The sequence below is a fragment of the Chlorocebus sabaeus genome, chromosome 9 (genome assembly GCF_047675955.1).
Source record: "Chlorocebus sabaeus isolate Y175 chromosome 9, mChlSab1.0.hap1, whole genome shotgun sequence".
NCBI classification, from domain to species: Eukaryota; Metazoa; Chordata; class Mammalia; order Primates; family Cercopithecidae; genus Chlorocebus; species Chlorocebus sabaeus.
The window spans coordinates 49,292,431-49,313,048 of NC_132912.1; the positions used below are offsets into that span (position 1 = coordinate 49,292,431).

The 20,618-nt window shown below is 41.6% G+C and overlaps 1 non-coding gene and 1 pseudogene across 1 annotated transcript; one reads left to right on the plus strand and one right to left on the minus strand.

The window, feature by feature from the left end:
- The window catches only part of LOC103215728 (ribosome biogenesis protein BMS1 homolog), a 49,428-nt pseudogene that overhangs the window by 1,027 nt on the left and 27,783 nt on the right, over positions 1 to 20,618 (minus strand).
- Positions 20,357 to 20,460, plus strand: LOC119628219 (small nucleolar RNA U13). The gene has a single exon (XR_005244523.1). It is a non-coding gene; the product is annotated as a small nucleolar RNA U13 (small nucleolar RNA).

The window sequence follows — 20,618 nt, forward strand, 5'->3', positions numbered from 1 at the left end:
GAGACTGCAGTAGAAACAGGAGGTATGCTGCTGAGAGCGTTCTTTTCCTATCTAAATGCAGCATGCAGTACGGCATGGGCAATAGTACCTTTCTTTCATGAGGCTCGCGTATGACGGCCGGTCTCCACCTGTTCTTCGGCACCTTGCCTGCCTTTGCTTGGGTCTTGGGCTTGTTCTTAAATGGCAGGGCCTTCTGCGAGGCTTTTGGAATCTGCAGTGAATTTTTGCCTCAGGATTGCCTTAGGACTGGCTGAAAAGAAAAATAAAGACCGTGACATATTCAAATTATGACCAATGTGTATTTAAAACTTCTGCATAAAATCTTCTCATTGGGTTGACTTTTCCACAAGATCAGCAACACCAGAGTCCACTGGCCCTGAGAAATCAGGTCTCAATCATCTGCCAAATATGAACTGCCTCAGTGGACCCCCACAATTCTCAGTATACAGAGGAACAGAGAGCTTATACTTACAACTCTCCCCCGAAAACCCTCTGTGCCCATTTCTATGATATGGAACTATGGGGTCTCAACAGAGCAGATGAATAGATCCCAGTTTCTTTTCATGGAAATTTCAGGCCTTGTCTTTAGGCCACTGAGGTGGTTATTTCCCAGCCTAACAAAAATAATTTAGTTTTTCATCTTGACTATCAACCACTCTAGATATTGGGTTTTTCATTTGTTTGTTTGTTTGTTTGTTTGAGATGGAGTCTCGCCCTGTCGCCCAGGCTAGAGTGCAGTGGCACAATCTCAGCTCACACAACCTCCACCTCCCGAGTTCAAGCAATTCTCCTGTCTCAACCTCGCAAGTATCTGGGACTACAGGCACACACCACCATGCCCAGCTAATTTTTGTATTTTCAGTAGACATGGGGTTTCACCATGTTGGTCATGCTGGTCTAGAACTCCTGACCTCAGGTGATCCACCTGCCTTGGCCTCCCAAAGTGCTAGGATTACAGGCATGAGCCACCACGCCTGGCCCACTCTGGATTTAAGGATAGTTCTTCTTTCAATCAGCAGCCAAAGAGTCCTGATTCCTGATTCCAATTAAGAAGTTTAACTTTATTCTATTTCTGATGGAAGGCTGGCTGAAAGAAGGGAGACTCAAAAACAGATGGAGCCAAAATACTCTGTACTGAATTTTCAAGGTAATCTTAAATTCTATGTTTAATCAAGATGGCACAAATTCTTAATTGCCTCATAAATACTATTAATAAATTGAAAGTTTTGCCCTAGGCTTTTATTAAAGTCAACCGTATAGAAAAAGTTTCTCCTATGTCTTGAAATGTATTATTAAAGACATCATCCCCAATAATATTCCATATTCTCTGTTTAGGAACCCCAATTGTTTTCGAATTCAAGAATTCAGAGAAATCTGCTTCTCACAGAAGAGTAGAATGGATAATGGGCACCACATCCTGAAGTGTATTTTAACAAAAATTCATGTAAGCTGGTTCAAAATTTCATTAACTACTTTATATAAAAAGAAATGCCTGGGAGACTTCTGTTTCTAGCAGAGTGGCAGACTGATGCCTTGAACAACCCACTTATCACAAAACTAAATACTCCACATGAAAACAAATCTTTTCAAATACGTTTTTAAGCTATGAAGAGAATAACGAAATTTCTAAGAAACCAAAAATCTAAATGAAAATAGAAGTCCAGACAGGCACTGAAAACCTAAAAAAAAAAAGAAAAACAAAACAAAACAAAACTTGAATTGTCTTCAAGCATGTGGAACAGCAGGAACTCTTTAAGCTGTGCTGCTGGTGGAGGCCAAGCCACTGTGCTCCCAGAACATGACACAGAAGCCTCCACACTGAGGCAGAGCACAGGTGCCCTGGAGTCTCCACCCCACCCAGGGATCCTCCAGCAGAAGTGTGTGTGCCCCTGCATACCCGCAAGTCCCATATCCAGACCTAGCGTTCAGGGCCATGGGATAACAGCCAAAAACAGGAAATCATTTTACTCATCAATGGATAAATGGTGACACAGTCATATAATGGAACTCAGCAATGACAATAAATCAATGTCTGCCATAGACAAGAACATGGTTGTGTCCTGTAATACTGAAGCAAAGAAGCCAGGCTAAATAGAATGTGTTGTATTTTATAAAATTCAAAACCAGGCAGAACAAATCTACGTCAGGAACTGGGAAAGTAGCTATTTTGTGGGTTGGGGTGGCAGTGCCTGGGAGAGGCCACAGGGTGAGGCTACTGCTTGGTCCAGAGCATGGCAGCCTGGTGTGCTACAGTTCATCTACCTGCACACCTGCGATTTGGGCATTCTTCTGTATGTACATTAGCATTTTAATTAAAAGCTTATTAAAACATTAAAACTTTCAGAAAAATCCACATTGCTTCAATAGAAATTAGCACATTGATGCTTTAAAAATACATATATATGGTGGGGGAAAAAGTGGTTCAAAAGAGTACCCAGTGAAAAGTTTAAGAGGGAGGGACACCAGCAAGGGGCCAATCAATAGTCCCTTGCGTTTGTCCTCTGACAAAGACAGCCAAAGCAGCAAACAACTATATTTTGATGAAGGTTCTAAAGGAGAGCCCCAGAGTGCATCAAGGAGTAGCAGAAATCCGGTAGAGCACAGAAAACCAGGACGGTCACATAAAGGAGAGAAGGAAACATCTGTCCCCCACCACCCATCCCCAGAGGGATCAGCCTGAAGCAGAGGGGATGTCTCCCTGCGGAGATAAGGAAGCAAAAGGGGCCCAGCAGCCCCAGCACTCCCCTCAGAGAAGGAACCGACATTGCGCCCCACCCCCATGGACCAGCTGCTGCTGCAACGTGACCTCCTGGACCCGGAACCACTTAGGGAGCATGTCCCGCCCAGGGTGAGCAGCCACTGCACCCTTCTACCATCCTCAGGGTTTGTTGCTCTGTATCACCCCTGCCTAGTGGCCCACCACCCCTGAGCTGCTGTTACACTGTCTTAGGCCATTTAGTATGGCTGTAACAGAATACCTGAGACTCGGAAACTTATTTTATAAAAAAGGTTTATTTGGCTCACCCTGCTTGTGTCTGAAAAGTCTGAGATAGGGCAGCACATCTGGTGAGGGTCTTGTGCTGCTTCATCTCATGGGGAAAGTGGAAGGGGAAACAGGTGTATGCAAAGGGCTCACATGGCAAGAGAGGAAACACGAGAGTCTAGGAAGCTGAACTCACTCTGATAATCCACTCCAGATAACTAATGCAGTCCCATGAAAAGGCCTAACCTATTCATAAAGGATCTGCCCCTGTGACCCAAATACCTCCCACTAGGCCCCACCTCCCACACCACCACATTTGGAATCAAATTTCAACAGGAGTACTGATGGGAACAAACACGTCCACATCACAGCATACACCCTACCCTGTGGGGCCACGTTGCTGTGCCCCTCCCCTCCCAGCTGCAATTGTGCCCTGCCCCTTGGGGCCTGAGCTGACTTGGTGCCCTGCTCTCCAGAGAATCAGTGCCTTGGCTACCCAGAGCAGACAACCTCTCATTGCATGAGAGCTGAAGCACTGCCCCACTTCACAGGGAATCAGAGTCTTGGCTGAGCTGAGCAGCCACACCTGACAGGGATGAGACAACATGGCACCCCCACATCCCAGGAAAATAGCATTGGCTGAACTGGGGTACCTTGCCTTTCAGGACAAACAACTGTAGAACCCTGTTTTCTTGAAACTGGACTATCCCTGGAGAATCTGAGTTGCCCAGACACCTGCCTCTCCAGGGGAAGAAGTCGTTGTTGCGCTGGTCCTTGCCCCCGAGGGCCCAAGCCACAGCAGTGCTCCACCATTCTGGGGTCCTTGCTGGTGCTGTACTTGGCCTCATGGAGACTGGGATGCTGCTGTGTTCCACCACTCCAGGGTCCAGAGTCACTACCATGTAACTCCCATGTCCAGAGTCACTCCCATCCCCTGGGAGTTTACTTCTTAAACTCCTCCCAAAAATAGAGCGAGAGGAAATAATTCCAAACACATTTCACCAGGCCAGTGTCACCTTAATACCTAAGCCAAACCAGAACAGACACATACACACACAAAAAAAAACTACAAGTCAACTTCTCCAATAAATTAAACACTGATGCAAAAATCCTAAAAAAATTTTAGCAAATAGAATTCAACAACACATCAAAAAAATTATACATAATGATTAAGTGGGATTTTTCCCTGTTGTGAAAGCCTGGTTTAACATATGCAAATCAATGTGATATATCACATTAACAAAATAAAATGTAAAACCACATGGTCACCTCAATTGATGCAGAAAAAGCATTTAACAAAGTTTAGCAACCTTTCTTCATAAAACCTCTTAATAGTTTATGTATAGAAGGAAAGTTTCTCAACATAATAAAGACCATTTATGAAAAACCCACAGCCTACATCATAGTTAGTGGGGAGGGAACAACTGAAAGCTTTTCCACTAAGATTGAGTACAAGATAGAGATGCCCAGTCTTGTCACTTGTATTCAACATAGTACTAGCAAGAGCAATCAGATGAGGAAAAAAAAAAAAACAGGCAACTAAATTAAAGAAGTAAAATTATCTCTTTTTGCAGATGACAAGATCCTTTATCTAAAAAACCCCAAAGATTCCACAAAAAAACTGTGAGAACTACTAAATTGATTCAGTTAAACTGCAAGGCATAAACTCAACACTTAAAAATCAGTCGCATTTCTATATACAAATAACCTAGCTGACAAAGAAATCAAGAAAATAATCTCATTTACAACAGCATCAAAGAAAAACAAAAACTTAGGAATAAATTTAACCAAGAAGATGAAAGATGTGTACACTTGAAAACCATAAAACATTGATGAAAGAAATTTAGATATGAACAAATGGAAAGATATCCTATGTTCATGGTCAGAAGAATTAATATTGTTAAAATGTTCACACTGCCCAAAGCAAATATACAGATTTAAAACAATTCTCATCAAAGTTCTGATGGCATTCTTCACAGCATAGAAAAAAACAATTCTGGCCGGACGTGGTGGCTCACACCTGTAATCCCAGCACTTTGGGAGGCCGAGGCAGGTGAATCATGAGGTCAGGAGTTGGAGACCAGCCTGGCCAACATAGTGAAACCCTGTCTCTACTAAAACCACAAAAATTAGCCTGACATGGTGACACTGCCTGTAGTCTCAGCTACCTGGGGGACTGAGGCAGGAGAATTGCTTGAATCCAGGAGGTGGAGGTTGCAGTGAGCCAAGATCATGCCACTGCACTCCAGCTTGGGTGACAAAGTGAGACTTCATCTCAAAAAAACAGAAAAAACAATCCTGAAACTCATATGGAACCACAACAAACTCCAAACAGCCAACAGATTACTGTTAGAGAAAAAGCTGGAGACATCACATCTCCTGATTTAAAATTGTATTACAAAACTATAATAATCAAAACAGTATGGTACTGGCACAAAAACAACAACCAAAAAAACAGACCAATGGAACAGAACAGAGACCTTTGAAATAAAGGTCATATACTGCCAACTAATTTTTGACAAGGGCAAATAAGACAACACAATGGAAAAAAAGATATTCTCTTCAATAATAGTGCTGGGAAACTGGATTTTCACATGCAAAAGAATAAAATTGGACCCTGATCATACACCACACACAAAAATTAACTCAAAACAGATACAAGACCTAAAGAAGACCTGAAACCATAAAACTCCTAGAAGAGAACATAGGGGGAAAGCCTCTTGATATTGGCCTTAGCAATAATTTTTTGGATATTGCACCAGAAGCCAGGCTAACGCAAACATAAACAAGGAGGACTGCATCAAACTAAAAAGCTTCTGCACAGCAAAAGAAACAACCAATAAAATGAAAAGGGAACCTACAGACTGGAAGAAATATTTGCAAATCACATATCTGATAAAGTGTTAATATCCAAAAATCAGTAAAGAACTCTTACAACTTAAGAGCAAAAAAACAACCCAGTTGAAAAATGGGCCAAATAGGAAATGACCAATAGTAAATGGGAAGATGTACATTAAAATAATACAAAGTAGCAGACATGCAGGATGAAAAACTTAAAGATCTAATGTACAACATGAGGGCTACAGTTAATAAAAATGTGTTGTCTTTGGGATTTTTGTTAAATAAGTAGATTTTAGCTGTTCCTGTCAAACACAAAAAAATGAAACTACGTGAGATGGTAGATACATTAATTTGCTTCACTGTAGTAACAGTTTACTATATGTATCCTTTAAGATCATGTGGTCAACCTCAAATATATAAAATAAATTTCATTTTAAAAAAGAAAAGTTTGTCTTCAATCCAGAAAGAACCACTATTACCATTTTTTGGTGTTCTGTTGCAAAATACTCCGTGAATATACAACTGTTCAATCAAATTTAACATTAGACTTTATACTTGAACATTCAAAGCATGTAAGAAATTATAGAACAGTGTCTGTGTGACTCCCTGTCTGCAGGGCACAGACTGCATCTCCACTAACACACACGCGACTGGTACCTTACACAGAGAGTCCTTGTTCGCCTTTAGTCTGACGCCATGGTTAACCCAGAGTTGGCTGGTGGTCCACATTCCTGACCAGGTGTCTTTCTCACCCACTGGGCTTCAACAAAGATGCTACTGGGTTATAGAAGGCTGGGATGGAAACAGGATACCAAGTGTGCATGAAAACAATATCTAAAAAGAGAGGTAATTTACTTTAACATTTTCAAAAGGAGATTCATATCCATATTGTGAAGAAACAAAGAACAAAACCTTCACTCCAAATTTCCCTACCTGGTTGCAAAGTATTTGAAGGGAAAGCTCGCTAGGGAAACTATTCTCATAGATCACAGAACTGTTACTGGGTGTGGCCAGGAGACTGCAGACACAAGGCGAATGGGCACACCGCATAAGACTGGGAGATCTAAGGCTGGAGCTGATCAACTCTCTAGAGACCTGACTCCAGCCTCTCGTCACACTGGCTAGAAGTCAAGCATGAATGGTAACACCCTGCCCTGAACACTACTCAAGACACTCACTGCTCATCAGCAGTTTATCCTGAAAGTTGGCCCGGAAAGCTCCTTCTGGAGCTCAGAGCGCTTTCTTGATCTGCCCCCTTATCCCACTGACAGTTCGAATCACAGCACCTTCAAATTTGGCTACTTCCAAGGCAGAATTAAACATTCCCTACAGGTATAGCAAGATAAAAACACACACAAAATCATATACTTGATGCTTTACTTCTTCCCTCAAACATATATCCTTGGTTAAAGAAAAAAAAACAACTCATTGAAGGGTGATACAATAATCAAAATGTATTTGCCCCTGAAAGTACAATTACTACCTCAAAAATACAACCCTTTCATTTCCCCCAAAATAATCATGTGGGTTCATGGGCATGCTCATCACCGCTGTCTATGTGGAAGAGAAGATCCAAGAGGGATTTACTGGACTGAACTGACCTAGTCAGCCTTTGCTGGCGTCTCTCAGACTGGACTGCCGCTCAGATGCTTTTACTCAGGTGCATGCACTTAGAACATGAAAACAGTAAGATAAACGCCGGTGGTATTATTACCTTATATTGCAAGAACAATTTTATGATCTTCCTAACCCTGTGTTTGTAATGGAAACATCCCCACTAATGAAATTGTCAATAAATGCTGCTCAAACCACCCTCCCCAAATACTGAAAAACAGTACATCCATTTCTCTGTACCCTTGCCAAGTTGTCTGCAAATGCTTTTGTCTATTTTTCTACTGAATGGTTAGACAAACTTGTGATTTTTTTCCCTTTCTTAACACAAATTGAAAAAGTAGGAAACAAAAGCCAGTGGATAAAATGACATATTTTCATTATGAGTTCTGTGGCAGTCTCACATGGAAGTCATGAGTAACCGCTTCAATTCCTAAACAACTGTTTACTTTTCAAAAAAATAGCTTTTTTGAGCATATTTAAGTAACACAGAATATAAAGGAGCAAACAAAATATGAAGTTTATAAAAGATTTCAAATACTTTTCTAAAAACTTGAGGCCCATATTTTAGAGGTATTTCATTCCTTTTCTCAAACAATATGGACATTTATAAATATGAGAATATATAGATATACAGACCTTAATAAATGAAGTGTTCTTGAAAATTTTATATGGAAAACCAGTTAGCTTTAATTTCTTCACAATTTTTATGGATTTATCCAGATCAAGGACAACTCCTGTGGCAGGTATCCGAAAATCAGGATAATGGAAACCCCAAAATTTGAAAATAGGAATAATATCAGCTAAAGAAAAACTTCAATTCTATGTGACACAATACATTACCAAAGTGAATTTTACTTACAATTAGCTAAGAAAAACAAGGGAGACCATTTGAACTGGCAACCCAGTGGTTTGACAAAAGCAATCCAAAACTTTAAAATCGTTAAGCCAAGCTAACAAGGGTGGCTTGAGGCTGAGCGTAGGTAATCCCAGCACTTTGGGAGGCCGAGACGGGTGGATCACTTGAGGTCAGGAGTTCAAAACCAGTCTGGCCAACATAGTGAAACCCCATCTCCACTAAAAATACAAACATTAGCTGGGTGTGGTGGTGCAACCTGTAATTCCAGCTACTCAGGAGGCTGAGGCAGGACAGTCACTTGAACCCAGGAGGCGGAGGTTGTGGTGAGCCAAAATAGCACCATTGCACTCCAGCCTGGACAACAGAGTGAGACTCTGACTCAAAAAAAGGTGTGTGGGGGGGGCGGGGGCAACTTGAGTACTCTCCCGAGAGTGATTTCAGAGGAATGTAATTCACTATAATGATCTATTTAGAATGAAATGGAAAAGAAAAATACAGTTGCAATGTTTAGGAAATCAAAATTTGGACCTCCAGGGCAGGTTCCATCTGCTCATTATTCTGCTTTCTTCTCTGTTAAATGGGACCGATAAACCCTGCCCTGCCTGACTGGTCAAATGAAAATGGAGTGAACAGACTGCTACCCCAGCATGGCTGCAGGGAGTCTCGCGTCTGGCTGGTCTCTGATGGCTCCTCACAACCTCCTGTAGTGCTTATCACATGGTGAACACTGTTTAAGTATTTGCTTAGATAAATAAATCCAAAAGATGCACAAAAGTAGAATATGTCTTCAGGACCATTATAATTCTTCCACCTCACCTCCTCTACTCCCACACCCTACTGAAAAGGATGTAGGAAGATTAAAAGCAAACAGAAATTTACTTTATAATACTAAAAATGAATAATTTTCAACTTAAAGTCTCATGTACATAATAACCCACATTCAGGATACATTTCTCAAACCAATCTGTAAAAGAAATCATCCAAGATAGTTACCATTATGCCACTGACAGATTGTATTGCCAAGAAACCAGTTCCCTGTGGAGTGATAGGGCCTTATAGGAAAAAGAAAAAAAGCAATATAGCAAACCACAAATTTTAAATTCCAGTTTTACATATTGGATATGGATATTTACATTTGGATATAGATTTACATATATACTCCAAACCACCTCCCAGCTCCCAGAAAAGAGAAAAATCTTAGGAGTGGAATTTTATGACAGGAAAAGCACAAAGCTGTAATGATGCAGCCTGTAAGGTGTAATCTTGACAATAAGCAAGTTATTGTCATCATATTTTACCCCAAAAGGCTGCTCCGCAATGCATGTGCCGTGGGGTATACTTTAGAAGCTTTTTTCTTCCATTGTGGTCTTCGATATAATAGAGCGGGATGGTCTGAAACCTCCTCCACCCTACAGAAAATATGATTGGATCTCAGGACTTGAGGATTTCCTATACCAGCGATGTTTCTTCAGACGCATCTGAGGGGACGAGAGCGTAAGATGATTGATGGAGGGGAAATCCACAGAGCCTCAGGCACCAAATATGCAGCAAAGGGACCCACCTGCACGTATCCAACATTTCCCTCACTGTTGCTCAAGCCACCCAGGATAATGGGGTAATGGGGGTCAGTTCTGCACAAATTCACAGGGAACATTTTCAATCTCAATGCGGACGTACATCCCAGGTCGAAAACCCTCATACTGAACTCTGGCTTCATCATCTTGATCTTCAAATTCTGCGCGATTCAGCTACACATGACAGGGAAAAAACCCATATGCCGTTATCGGTAATAAACATAAGATTAACATGAACAAAGGAGCAATTTCTAAGTAAAGGAACTGTGGACAGAATTATGGAGGCTTTATCCCATTAAAAATACTACACATTTGGCAGGGCACGGTGGCCCACGCCTGTAATCCCAGCACTTTGGGAGGCTGAGGCAGGCAGATCATATGAGGTTAGGAGTTTGAGACCAACCTGGCCTACATGGTAAAATCCCGTCTCTAATAAAAATACAAAAATTAGCTGGGCATGGTGGTGCGTGTCTGTAGTCCCAGCTACTCGGGAGGCTGAGGTGAGAGAATCGCTTGAACCCGGGAAACGAAGGTTGCAGTGAGTCGAGGTCATGCCATTGCACTCCAGCCTGGGTGACAGAGTGAGATTCTGTCTCAAAACAAACAAACAAAACCACACATTTTACCTCTGCAATCTGCTCAGAATATGTCCCGTTTTCTTCTCTGCTGCTCCAAGGGACAGCAAATGTAGATAACTCTGTGGAGCCCTGCGTGCCTGAACACTGGAAACGTCCCCAGTCCACACCTTCTTTCCTTCCTCTCCGAACAATTTTTTCACACTTTCCCCCTGTCTTCAAACACCTACCACCTCCCTCACCTTCACTCAGCTGATGGCTGTTTCCTGATTCACTCCAAAACCAAAAGAACATCCATGGTCAACCCTCTACCAGGGTTTCCTCCCATATCCAGCCTTATTAGAGTTCCAACCTGGCCCGTAGGGGAGCTATGTGTGGCTATTTAAATTAAAATTAATTACAATTACAAATATTTAAAACACAGTTCCTCAATCACACTAGCCACACTGGAAGTGGTCCATATCAACCTGCAGCCAGGGTTACAATATTGGGAAGAACAGACGTGCATCTCCATGATCACAGAAAGTTCTACAGGCAGCTCAGGCACAGATGATTTGTCCAGACCTCTACTCAGGGCCACACATCACTGGCTCACTAGACACCATCCACTCTTCCTGGACTTTATTCCAACAGCTCTTCCCTCTGTTCTCTCTCTTATCTCAAAACCTTTTGATTCCACTTCTTCCACCACCAACTGCTCCATTTTTCTGCTTCTCTCTGCAGCAAAACCCCTCAAAGTTTTCTGCAGTCACAGCCTCCAATTCCTCTGTTCCCATTCTCCTACATCTATGAAAATTGGTGCTTGCTAAGATCGCTGAAGGCCTCCATGCCCCCGCTCCAGTGGTCAACTCTGCCTTCACCGCAGTTAACATGGCAGCCGGGTCTGAACAGCGCGTCGTCTCCGTGTACAGCTGGCCTCCCGCATGCGTGCATGCTTAGACTGCTTCTCCCTCCCGGGCACTGCTCAGGCCTCATGGCCACAGTCGTCCTCTCTTGCCCACACCAGTGCTGCTCCTCCAACTCACTCTACACTCACTCCCCAGCCACTTCACAGCTTTAAGTAGCATCTACATATTGAGGGCTGTACATCTAAGTCCCTGGCCAGACCTCTCTCTCCAGACCTGACACTCCGCTTGTCTGCATGACACCCAACCGACCCAAACATCATCTTCCCAAAGCTGCATCTACAGAGGGTTTCCTGTCTCACTTACAACAACCCATCCTTCCAGGAACTTCCAGTCGTCATCCTCATTTCCTCTTACACACCCGACATTCAGTCCACCAGGAAATCCTACTGACCCAGCTTCTAAATAAAGTCTATCCAGGTTTGACTCTTTGTCTCATTTCCACTGCCAGCTCTCTGGTTTGTGCCACCCGACTGATCTCTTGGCAGAGTGATCCGATTACCTGAATGTCTCTCCTCTGCTCAAAACCCTCCAAGGACTCCCATTTCAGAGTGAAACAGTCTTTTCCAATGGCCCACAAGGCTCTAGGTAATTTTAAATTGTAAATAGTGTGAAGCAAAAAGTTCAGAGTTAACCTAGTCATGCCTGTCAAAGGTCAACACAGACTTGCAACCACTAAGCTAATGTCTAATCAGGAGAGAGTTCTTTGACTAAATGAAGACCTAAGATGAAACTCTGTTTCACAAATCATATACCTAATCTGTTCCAGCTTACACAGGCACTCCTGGCCTCACTAACATGGCGCAACTCAGATGCTCACCATCAACTGTACACACTTTTCTGTGTCTGTCTCCTTCAGAGTGAGATCACCGCCTCCAGCAACCTGCTCAGCACCCCCAGGCAGGAGGGCTACACCATCTCCCTTTATCTTCGCATCAGACCTTACACTCCACATGTCCTTGTAAACTCTGACCAGGATGAGTTTTCAGAGCACTCCTCCTGGGAGCTCTGGTGTGTCCATAAGCCACACGGGCCACTGATCACCTGCCATTCAAATCAGGGAGCAGCGATCGGAATAGGCAGCCAATGCTTGCACTGAAATGAATGCACTGTCTTAGATCACTACATTGTAAAAGTCTCAAAAGTAGAGACCATGTCTCAGTCATTTCTGTTTCCTAATTCTTGTTACAAAATAGGTATGAATCTTTTTCTGGTGACCTTCTGACTGCAGAAACAATGAGCTCACTGCATGAATAAACACACTCATATGCATCTCTACGCAGGAGTCCAAATGAAAGGCACAGAAGCAGGATAGGAAGCAGGGACCCAAACAAAGTCAGGGATTCCTGCGCTATGATAGTCTTGACAAGGGGCTGAGAGGAACTGAGGCTTCTTACCTGTGCTCGTTTCTGCATTTCTCCTTTAAGATCATCAAAATATGTGCTTTTTCCTTCATCATAGTCTGCATCAAACATCTCCTTCAATTTTCTCTTCTTATCCAAATGCTTTTTCGTGGCACTTTCCTCTTTGTTGGGGTCAATTTCTTCCTTAACTTCTTTCTCTACATCTTCATTCTTAAATTTCCAGAAGAAAAAATTTTGTGTACAGTTATGAAGGTCTTTTCTTTAAACATTAGACTTTGTAAAGTTCTATTTAAACAAAAATCTTAGCAAAAATCTGTTATCATTATCAATAAAACAAAACATAACATGACCTTTCTCTCTGAATAACATGGTGCTGCTATAGGAAATGGTTACATCTGCATTACAATTAGCTGCCATTCCTTAAGCTCGCTGGGAACACAAATTAGAATAAAAATAACAGATGTGTCCCTCACGGAGATGCTCCCAGACCCTGTTCTAAAGAAATATTGGAGAACAGGGACTTCATTCTTTTAAATGACACTTAAATTTAAGAGAAGGAGAATGATGGCAACAGTGGAATGTAAGCCTGAGGAGCTAAGACTTCTGTGAATGAAAAATCACAGCAGACTTGGCAAATGACTGTGGCAAGAAGCGGTAGTAATTGTCATTCAAAACTTAACAAGTAAACAAGGAAGCTTCTCTCTGGCCCCCACATCCCCACCACCCTTTAGTAAGAAATCTATCCATCCAGTCTGCAATCTTCACACATCACAAGTAAGATTTGCATTTCTCAATGTGGGCCTCTCTCAGAACACAATGACCAAGAACAGCCAGCCACAATAAAGTCATACCTGAGTATCGGGGTCTGATTTTCCCTTGTGCACGTCCCCTGTTTCCAAGTCTTCAAAATCACCATAGAACTCCTCTGGGAAAAGCACACCCAAAGGCTGCTCTGTGAGCCAGGCATGCCTGTGCTGCTGGCCCCACCCACCACAGGCCCACAGTGTGCTCGGCGTTCCAAGCCTCATTCACATCATTCCCATCACTACACATACAGACACAGGCAAAACTTTGCACTAGGGAATGCTTCGTAAAACAGTTAGTATTTCATCATCTGTTTAGGTAAACTAAATGGACCCAATCCACATTCAAGTCAAACTTCATGTCAAAATCAGTTTCAATTTTTCCAATGGACACTTTTTTTTTTTTTTTTTTTTTGAAACAGAGTCTCACTCTGCCACTCAGGCTGGAGTGCAGCGGTGCGATCTTGGCTCACTGCAACCTCCGCATCCCAGGTTCAAGCAATTCTCCTCCCTCAGCCTCCCAAGTAGCTGGGATTATAGGCGCCCACCACCAGGCCTGTCTAATTTTTGTATTTTTAGTAGAGATGGGATTTCACCATATTGGCCAGGCTGGTCTCAAACTCCTGACCTCGTGATCCTCCTGTTGCAGTCTCCCAAAGCTCTGGGATTACAGGCATGAGCCAACACATCCAGTGGACACTCTTTATGAGAGACATAAAGGTCTATCTATGTCCCCCAAACAAATAGTTCAAAGAGTGAATAGAAAAGCCCCACGCTGATACCAGCACATGTTAAAAAGAGTCGCAATGTAAGTTCAACACAACACAATCATGTAACACACCTAGGGGAAATCTTAGATTATATAAAACATAACATTTAGATTAAGAGTAGAGCACCAAACCCATGGGAAGAGCTTATTCACTCATTCATTCCTTCATTTGTTTTTGCAGCTCTGGGCTCAATTATAGGTCCCATTTTTAAAAGAAATAGACAAATAAGGCTGGGTGCAGTGCTCCATGCCTATAAACCCAGCACTTTGGGAGCCCGGGAGGCAGAGGTTGCAGTGAGCCATAATTGCGTCACTGAACTCCAGCCTGGGTGACAGAGTGAGACCCTGTGTCAAAAAAAAAAAAAAAGGAAAAGGAAAAAGAATGAAAGAAATAGACAAGTTAAAACTCATTTGGGAGAGCAACTTTTTTTTTAGTTGTAATATTCTGTATTCTCTTCAAGATACAAGTTTTTAAAATTTTAAATCACACAAATAACTGCTGGTACCAAATTCCAGTTATCTAAAAATCAATCACCCAACCACCAAAAAAATGCATCAGGGAAGTGTGTTTTGCCCACAGGCAGGCAGTTAATAACCTTTCCAGATGTTAGACCAATGGTTTCCAATAGAACTTTTGTGCTGATGGAAATGCTATATATCTGCGTTGCCCAACTCCATAGCAAATTACAATATTTCAAGTGGCTATTAAGCATTTGAAATGTGGCTAGCAAGACTGAAGATTAAATTTTAAACTAAAAATTAAAATTTATGTTATTTTAAATAGGTTTAAATTTACTTACAGGTGGCTAATGCCCACCATATTAGATGGCACAGTTCTAGGTCATTGTAAGAATTTTGGGTTTACTTGAGTGAGATGAGAAATTGAGGAGGATTTTGAGCAAGGCAGTGGAATGATCTGACTTACTTTTCGTACTTTAAGAGATGGTAGAGTTTTTGCTCTGTTGCCCAGGTTGGAGGGCAGTGGCTATCATAGTGTATTACAGCCTTGACCTCCTGGGCTCAAGCAACGCTCCTGCCTCAGCCTGGGAGAGCAACATTTAGAAGGCTATTAAAACATTTTCACATAAGGGCCAAAGAACCAGGTAGAAGTTATAATAGATAGGAAGCTCCTATTTGTAATAAAAGCAAGAAAGGATAAAACAGGAATAAACCTAACAAGAAATGCACTGGAAATTTATTTAAAAAAAAAGAAGAGAAGCTTTCATATGCCACCAAAGGACAAAAGAAATAGCATCACCACCAACACTCATAAGTGCTCTCCACACCAGGCACTGCGTTAAGTACTTTCCTTGCCTTAACCACATTCTTCAACCCAAGGAAGCAGGTGTTGTAAATATCATCTACTGAATGATGATATGTCCTCATTTGAAAAGAAAGCCTTGACATCACAAATATGCCAATTCTCCCTTTAGCACAGTTACAACCCAAAACCACCACCAAGGATTTCTGGTCTAGAGAAGACAACACATTATTTCCTCTTGACTAAGAAGTATAACCTAAACTCTAGAAATAATAGACAGGAGATGACCACTGGAGAATTCCTAAAGGTGGAAAGAAAAAGGCTGCTGAGGGACTCTAGGACTAGGGAATACATAGTGGCCAGGTGTCTCCCTGGATCCCATCCAACAGGAAGGTGACCCAGACCCAGTGTTTCCCAACTCCCAACCTAGAATAGAAGGCAACCCAGGCAGGCTCAATGCCCCCAGATCAAAGGAGATCTTCCCCACAACAAGAAAACCAGCTCCACACACCAAGACAACCACCATTCCCCACCCACCTAGCTGCAGCAGGTGGCCCAGCCTGGGGCAGCTCCCCTGTTCCCTCAGGTGGGCATCAGCAGGGACTGATGGGAGAGCCCCAGTGATATCAGATACACCAAACAGACCAAAATAACACCATGAAGTCTCTGAAATTAAATTGTCATTGGAATTACAGCCCACAAAGTAGACCAAGACCTACAGACTAAACTTAAACAGGAGGACTGCCTGCAAAAATAAAAAATTTATTGCCGGGCACAGTGGCTCACGCCTGTAATCCCAGCACTTTGGGAGGCTGAGGCAGGCGGATCACAAGGTCAGGAGATCAAGACCATCCTGGCTAACACGGTGAAACCCCATCTCTACTAAAACTACAAAAAATTAGCCAGGTGTGGTGGCGGGCACCTGTGGTCCCAGCTACTCGGGAGGCTGAGGCAGGAGAATGGTGTGGGCCCGGGAGGCAGAGCTTGCAGTGAGCTGAGATCACGCCACTGCACTCCAGCCTGGGCGACAGAGCAAGACTCCGTCTCAAAAATAAATAAATAAAAAAATAAAAAATAAATAAAAAATAAAAAATTTACATAGGCCTCCTAACAGAATAACCAAAATATGTAGGATGAAACAGAATATGACCTGTCATACCACTGAGAAAATCATAATTTTAATGTGAAAGGACAACTGAAGACATCAACACTGAAATGAGTCAGATGTTGGAATCATCTGACTCATCGCTTATAACAGCCAGTATAAAAATGCTTCAACAAGCAACTACAAATCCTATGGCAACAAACAAAGAACTGAAAACTTCAGCAAAGAAACTGAAGAAGAATCAAATGGAAATTACAGAAATATAAAATACAGGAACAGAAATTTGAAAAAATCTCTCTGGATGGGCTCTATTGAGTAAAAGTGAAGATGACAGAGGAGAGAATCGGAGAAGCTGAAACCTGATCAACAGAATTCACCCAGTCTGAACAATAGAGAGAAAATAACCTGAAAACAAATGAATAGAGCCACACGGACCTGTGGGACAATAACAAAAGACCCCGCATTCATGTTATCTGAGTCCTACAGGAGACCAGAGCTGCGAAAGCATGCAAATAACTGATTCCTGATGCTTCCCACATTTGGCGAAAGATATAAACTTACAGATTCAAGAAGCTGGGCAAACCTCAAAGTATACCAAAAGAAAGCAACACTGATTAAACTTTCAAAACTAAAAACAAAGACCAAAAGAGGCAGAATGCCTGTAGGGACACGCTAACTCAAATGCCATTGTATTTCTCCTCTAAAATCATGGCGGCCAGAAAGAAGTGGCACAACATTTTCAATTGCTAAAAAAAAAAAAAAAAAAAAAAAACTGTTGGTTACAAATTTTATATCCCATGAAACTACCCTTCAGAAATGAAGAGAGAAAAAAGACATTCTCAGAGGAAGAGAATACAGGAATTTGTCACTGGTAAATTTAGAAATGTTAAAGAAAAGGGCTACAGAGATATGTTCTGTCATTTCTACAATACAAAATATTAAAACAAAAAAATCAAAATAAAAAATGGCTACAAAATGTTCTTATGCAGAAGGGATGAACATGGGATCACGGGAGGGACCAGAAATGTGGATACATACACTAGACAATCCACAGTTTTTAAAATCACATTTGATAACTGAAACAAAAACTATACCACCACCTGATACTCAAGCCAGTGATTTACAAAAGTAGAAAAGTAAAGAGGCCTAAATGGAAGGAAGGTTTCCACAGTTTGAAGTAGTAAATACCGGTACCAGTGGACTACTATATTACAATACGCATATTGTAACATCCAGAACAAACACTGTAAGACTATACAAAGAGATACATGCAACTACATTATACAGAAATAGATGAAGATGGAAGGAAAAAGGAAACAAAGAAAATAATAAAAACATCAGACTTAAGTAATTACGTAACAATAAGCACCTTAAATGTAAATGGTCTAAATAAACCAAAAGATAGATTGATGGAGAGCCTAAAATAAACACATGGCCCAATTAGATACTGTTCATAAGAAACTTCAAATTCACTTAAGGACCTAAGTAGGTTGAAAGTAAAAGAATGGAGAAAGATATCTTATATAATCATTAATTTTTTAAGGAAGCAGGAATGAATATATTAATATCTCATGAAGTAGATTTCAAGTAAAATAATTTACCAGAGCTGGAGAGAGGGTCTTCGCTGAATTTTAAGATCTAAAATTTCCTATGCTGCCTTGACATCTTTGAGCCTTACAGGGCCCCAAAGGCCTAGCCATGGGTTTTCCTGTTTCTGACAGACAGCTCCTACCCTGCCACCCAGCAGGAAAGGCTCCCCACCTGGCTAGTTCTTTTATCAGCCAGAGCAGCTGCACTTCAGCCTAAGAAGTTTCACTTCACCTGTCTGCCAGCCCATGAATTTATTCAAACAAGCCAATTGCATCCCCCATCGGGAACCATTAGTCATTGTGCGCTCTTGTTACTATCAAGCCTGCCTGCCTCCTCAGACCCCAGCCCTCACTCCGCTACAGAGTACGGTACCCATCTGACCCTGTGTGGCATTCAGTGTCCTCCTCTGAGCTGTGGGTATATGTGACTAAAACACTGCTGTCAATCTCATCCATCCACACCAGGTGTTGTGTTCAGCCATCTCCTACACTTTAGGGCAGGGACCCCTCCTTCACCAATGGCGTGAAAAGGAAGTGACCATAACAACTGCTTAATGACAAAAGGATTAACCCACCAAGAAGACATCTACTTCAACATCCTCGTCTCAGCAACTGTTAAAACTAGGCAGAGGTCGGGCGCAGTGGCTCATGCCTGTAATCCCAGCACTCTGGGAGGGCAAGACAAAGGATCGCTTGAGGCCAGGAGTTCAAGCCTGGGCAACATAGCAAGGCCTCGTTTCTCCAAAACATTTTAAATTTAGCCAGGTGTGGCGGCACACACCTATAGTCCCAGCTACTCAGGAGGTTAAGCCAGGGGAACTGCCTGAGCCTAGGAAGTCAAGGCTTCAATGAGCCATGTTCATGCCACTGCACTGTAGCATAAGTGACAGAGTGAAACTAGGCAGCAAAGGAGCAAGGATTTACAAAAGATCTGAACAGTCAACCAGCAAAATCTGACATCCGTACAACACCCCACTCCCCAACAGCAAAATACACACATTTTTAAGGACAACAGAACATCTACCAAGAAAAAGTACATTTGGGGCAATAAAAGAAATCACAGCAAATCTAAAAGAATTTAAATCATAAGAATATGTTCTCAGAACATAATGTAATCAAGCTAGAAATCTATAACAGAAAGACAGGAAACTCTCTAAATACTTGATAATTAAAAAAACATATTTATAAATAATGCATGGGCCAAAAAGAAGTGCCAAAGGAAATACGAATGAAAACACAACATTTGAACATTTGTGGGGTGCAGCTCAGCAGTGCTGAGAAGGAAATTTAAGCACTAAATGCTCGCTTTAGAAATGATAAAAGATAAACCAATAATCTAAGAAATTTCAAAAAGAACAAAATAAACCCCAAACAAGCAGAAGAACAGAAATAATAAAGGGCAGAAATCAACAAAATTGAAAACAGAAAAAAATCAATGGAAGAAAAAGCTGGTTATTTGAATAGAATCAACAAAACTAATAAATTTTATGATAAAGATAAAAACAGAGAAGACACAAACCAACAACATCACAAATAAAACAAGGGTTATCAAAAAGGCTCCCGCAGCCGTTAAAGAGTATTAGGCAAATACTCTAAACATCACCCTCAGACTACCCAAGCTGGTCTCTTCAAGAAGGCACTCAGTGCAACTTCCACTTCCCTAACGGGCCTTGAAATACCTTGAAAATCATAAACTACCAAAATTCAGGCAAGATGAAATAGATAACCTGAATCATCCTATACCATTGAAGAAACAAAATTTGTAATTAAGAGCTTCTGAATGAGAAATCTCCAGGCCCAGATGGTTTCACTGGAGAATTACACCCAGATGGTTTCACTGGAGAATTACACCAAATATTTAAGAATTCATACCAATTCCATGCAAACTCTTCCAGAAAACAGAATAGGGAACACGTTGCAACTCATTTTATGAGGCTAGTATTATCCTGATGCCAAAATCAGATGAAGACAGAACACTACAAAAAGAAAACAAACCAAAAAAAAAAAAAAACCCACGGACCAATATTCCTCATGAATGCAAAAAGTCCTCAACAAAATACTATCAAATGGAATCCAATAACACATAAAAAGATTTGTATAAAAATTTTCACATGGCCATCTTTTCATAGTTCATAAGTTTGATGACTGGGTATTCATGCATGTATGTGGGATATGCCACCCTTGACCCTTGTTACAACATTAGCACATTAACCATCTGACATGAAAAGAAAAAACAAAAAAACACACACATTTCCATATGTTGTATTTTTATTTTTATTTATGACCAAGTGAGAGTTATTCCAGGAATGCAAATCTGGTTCAGCAATCAAAAAATGAATCGGGCCCGGTGAAGTGACTCCTGCCTATAAACCTAACACT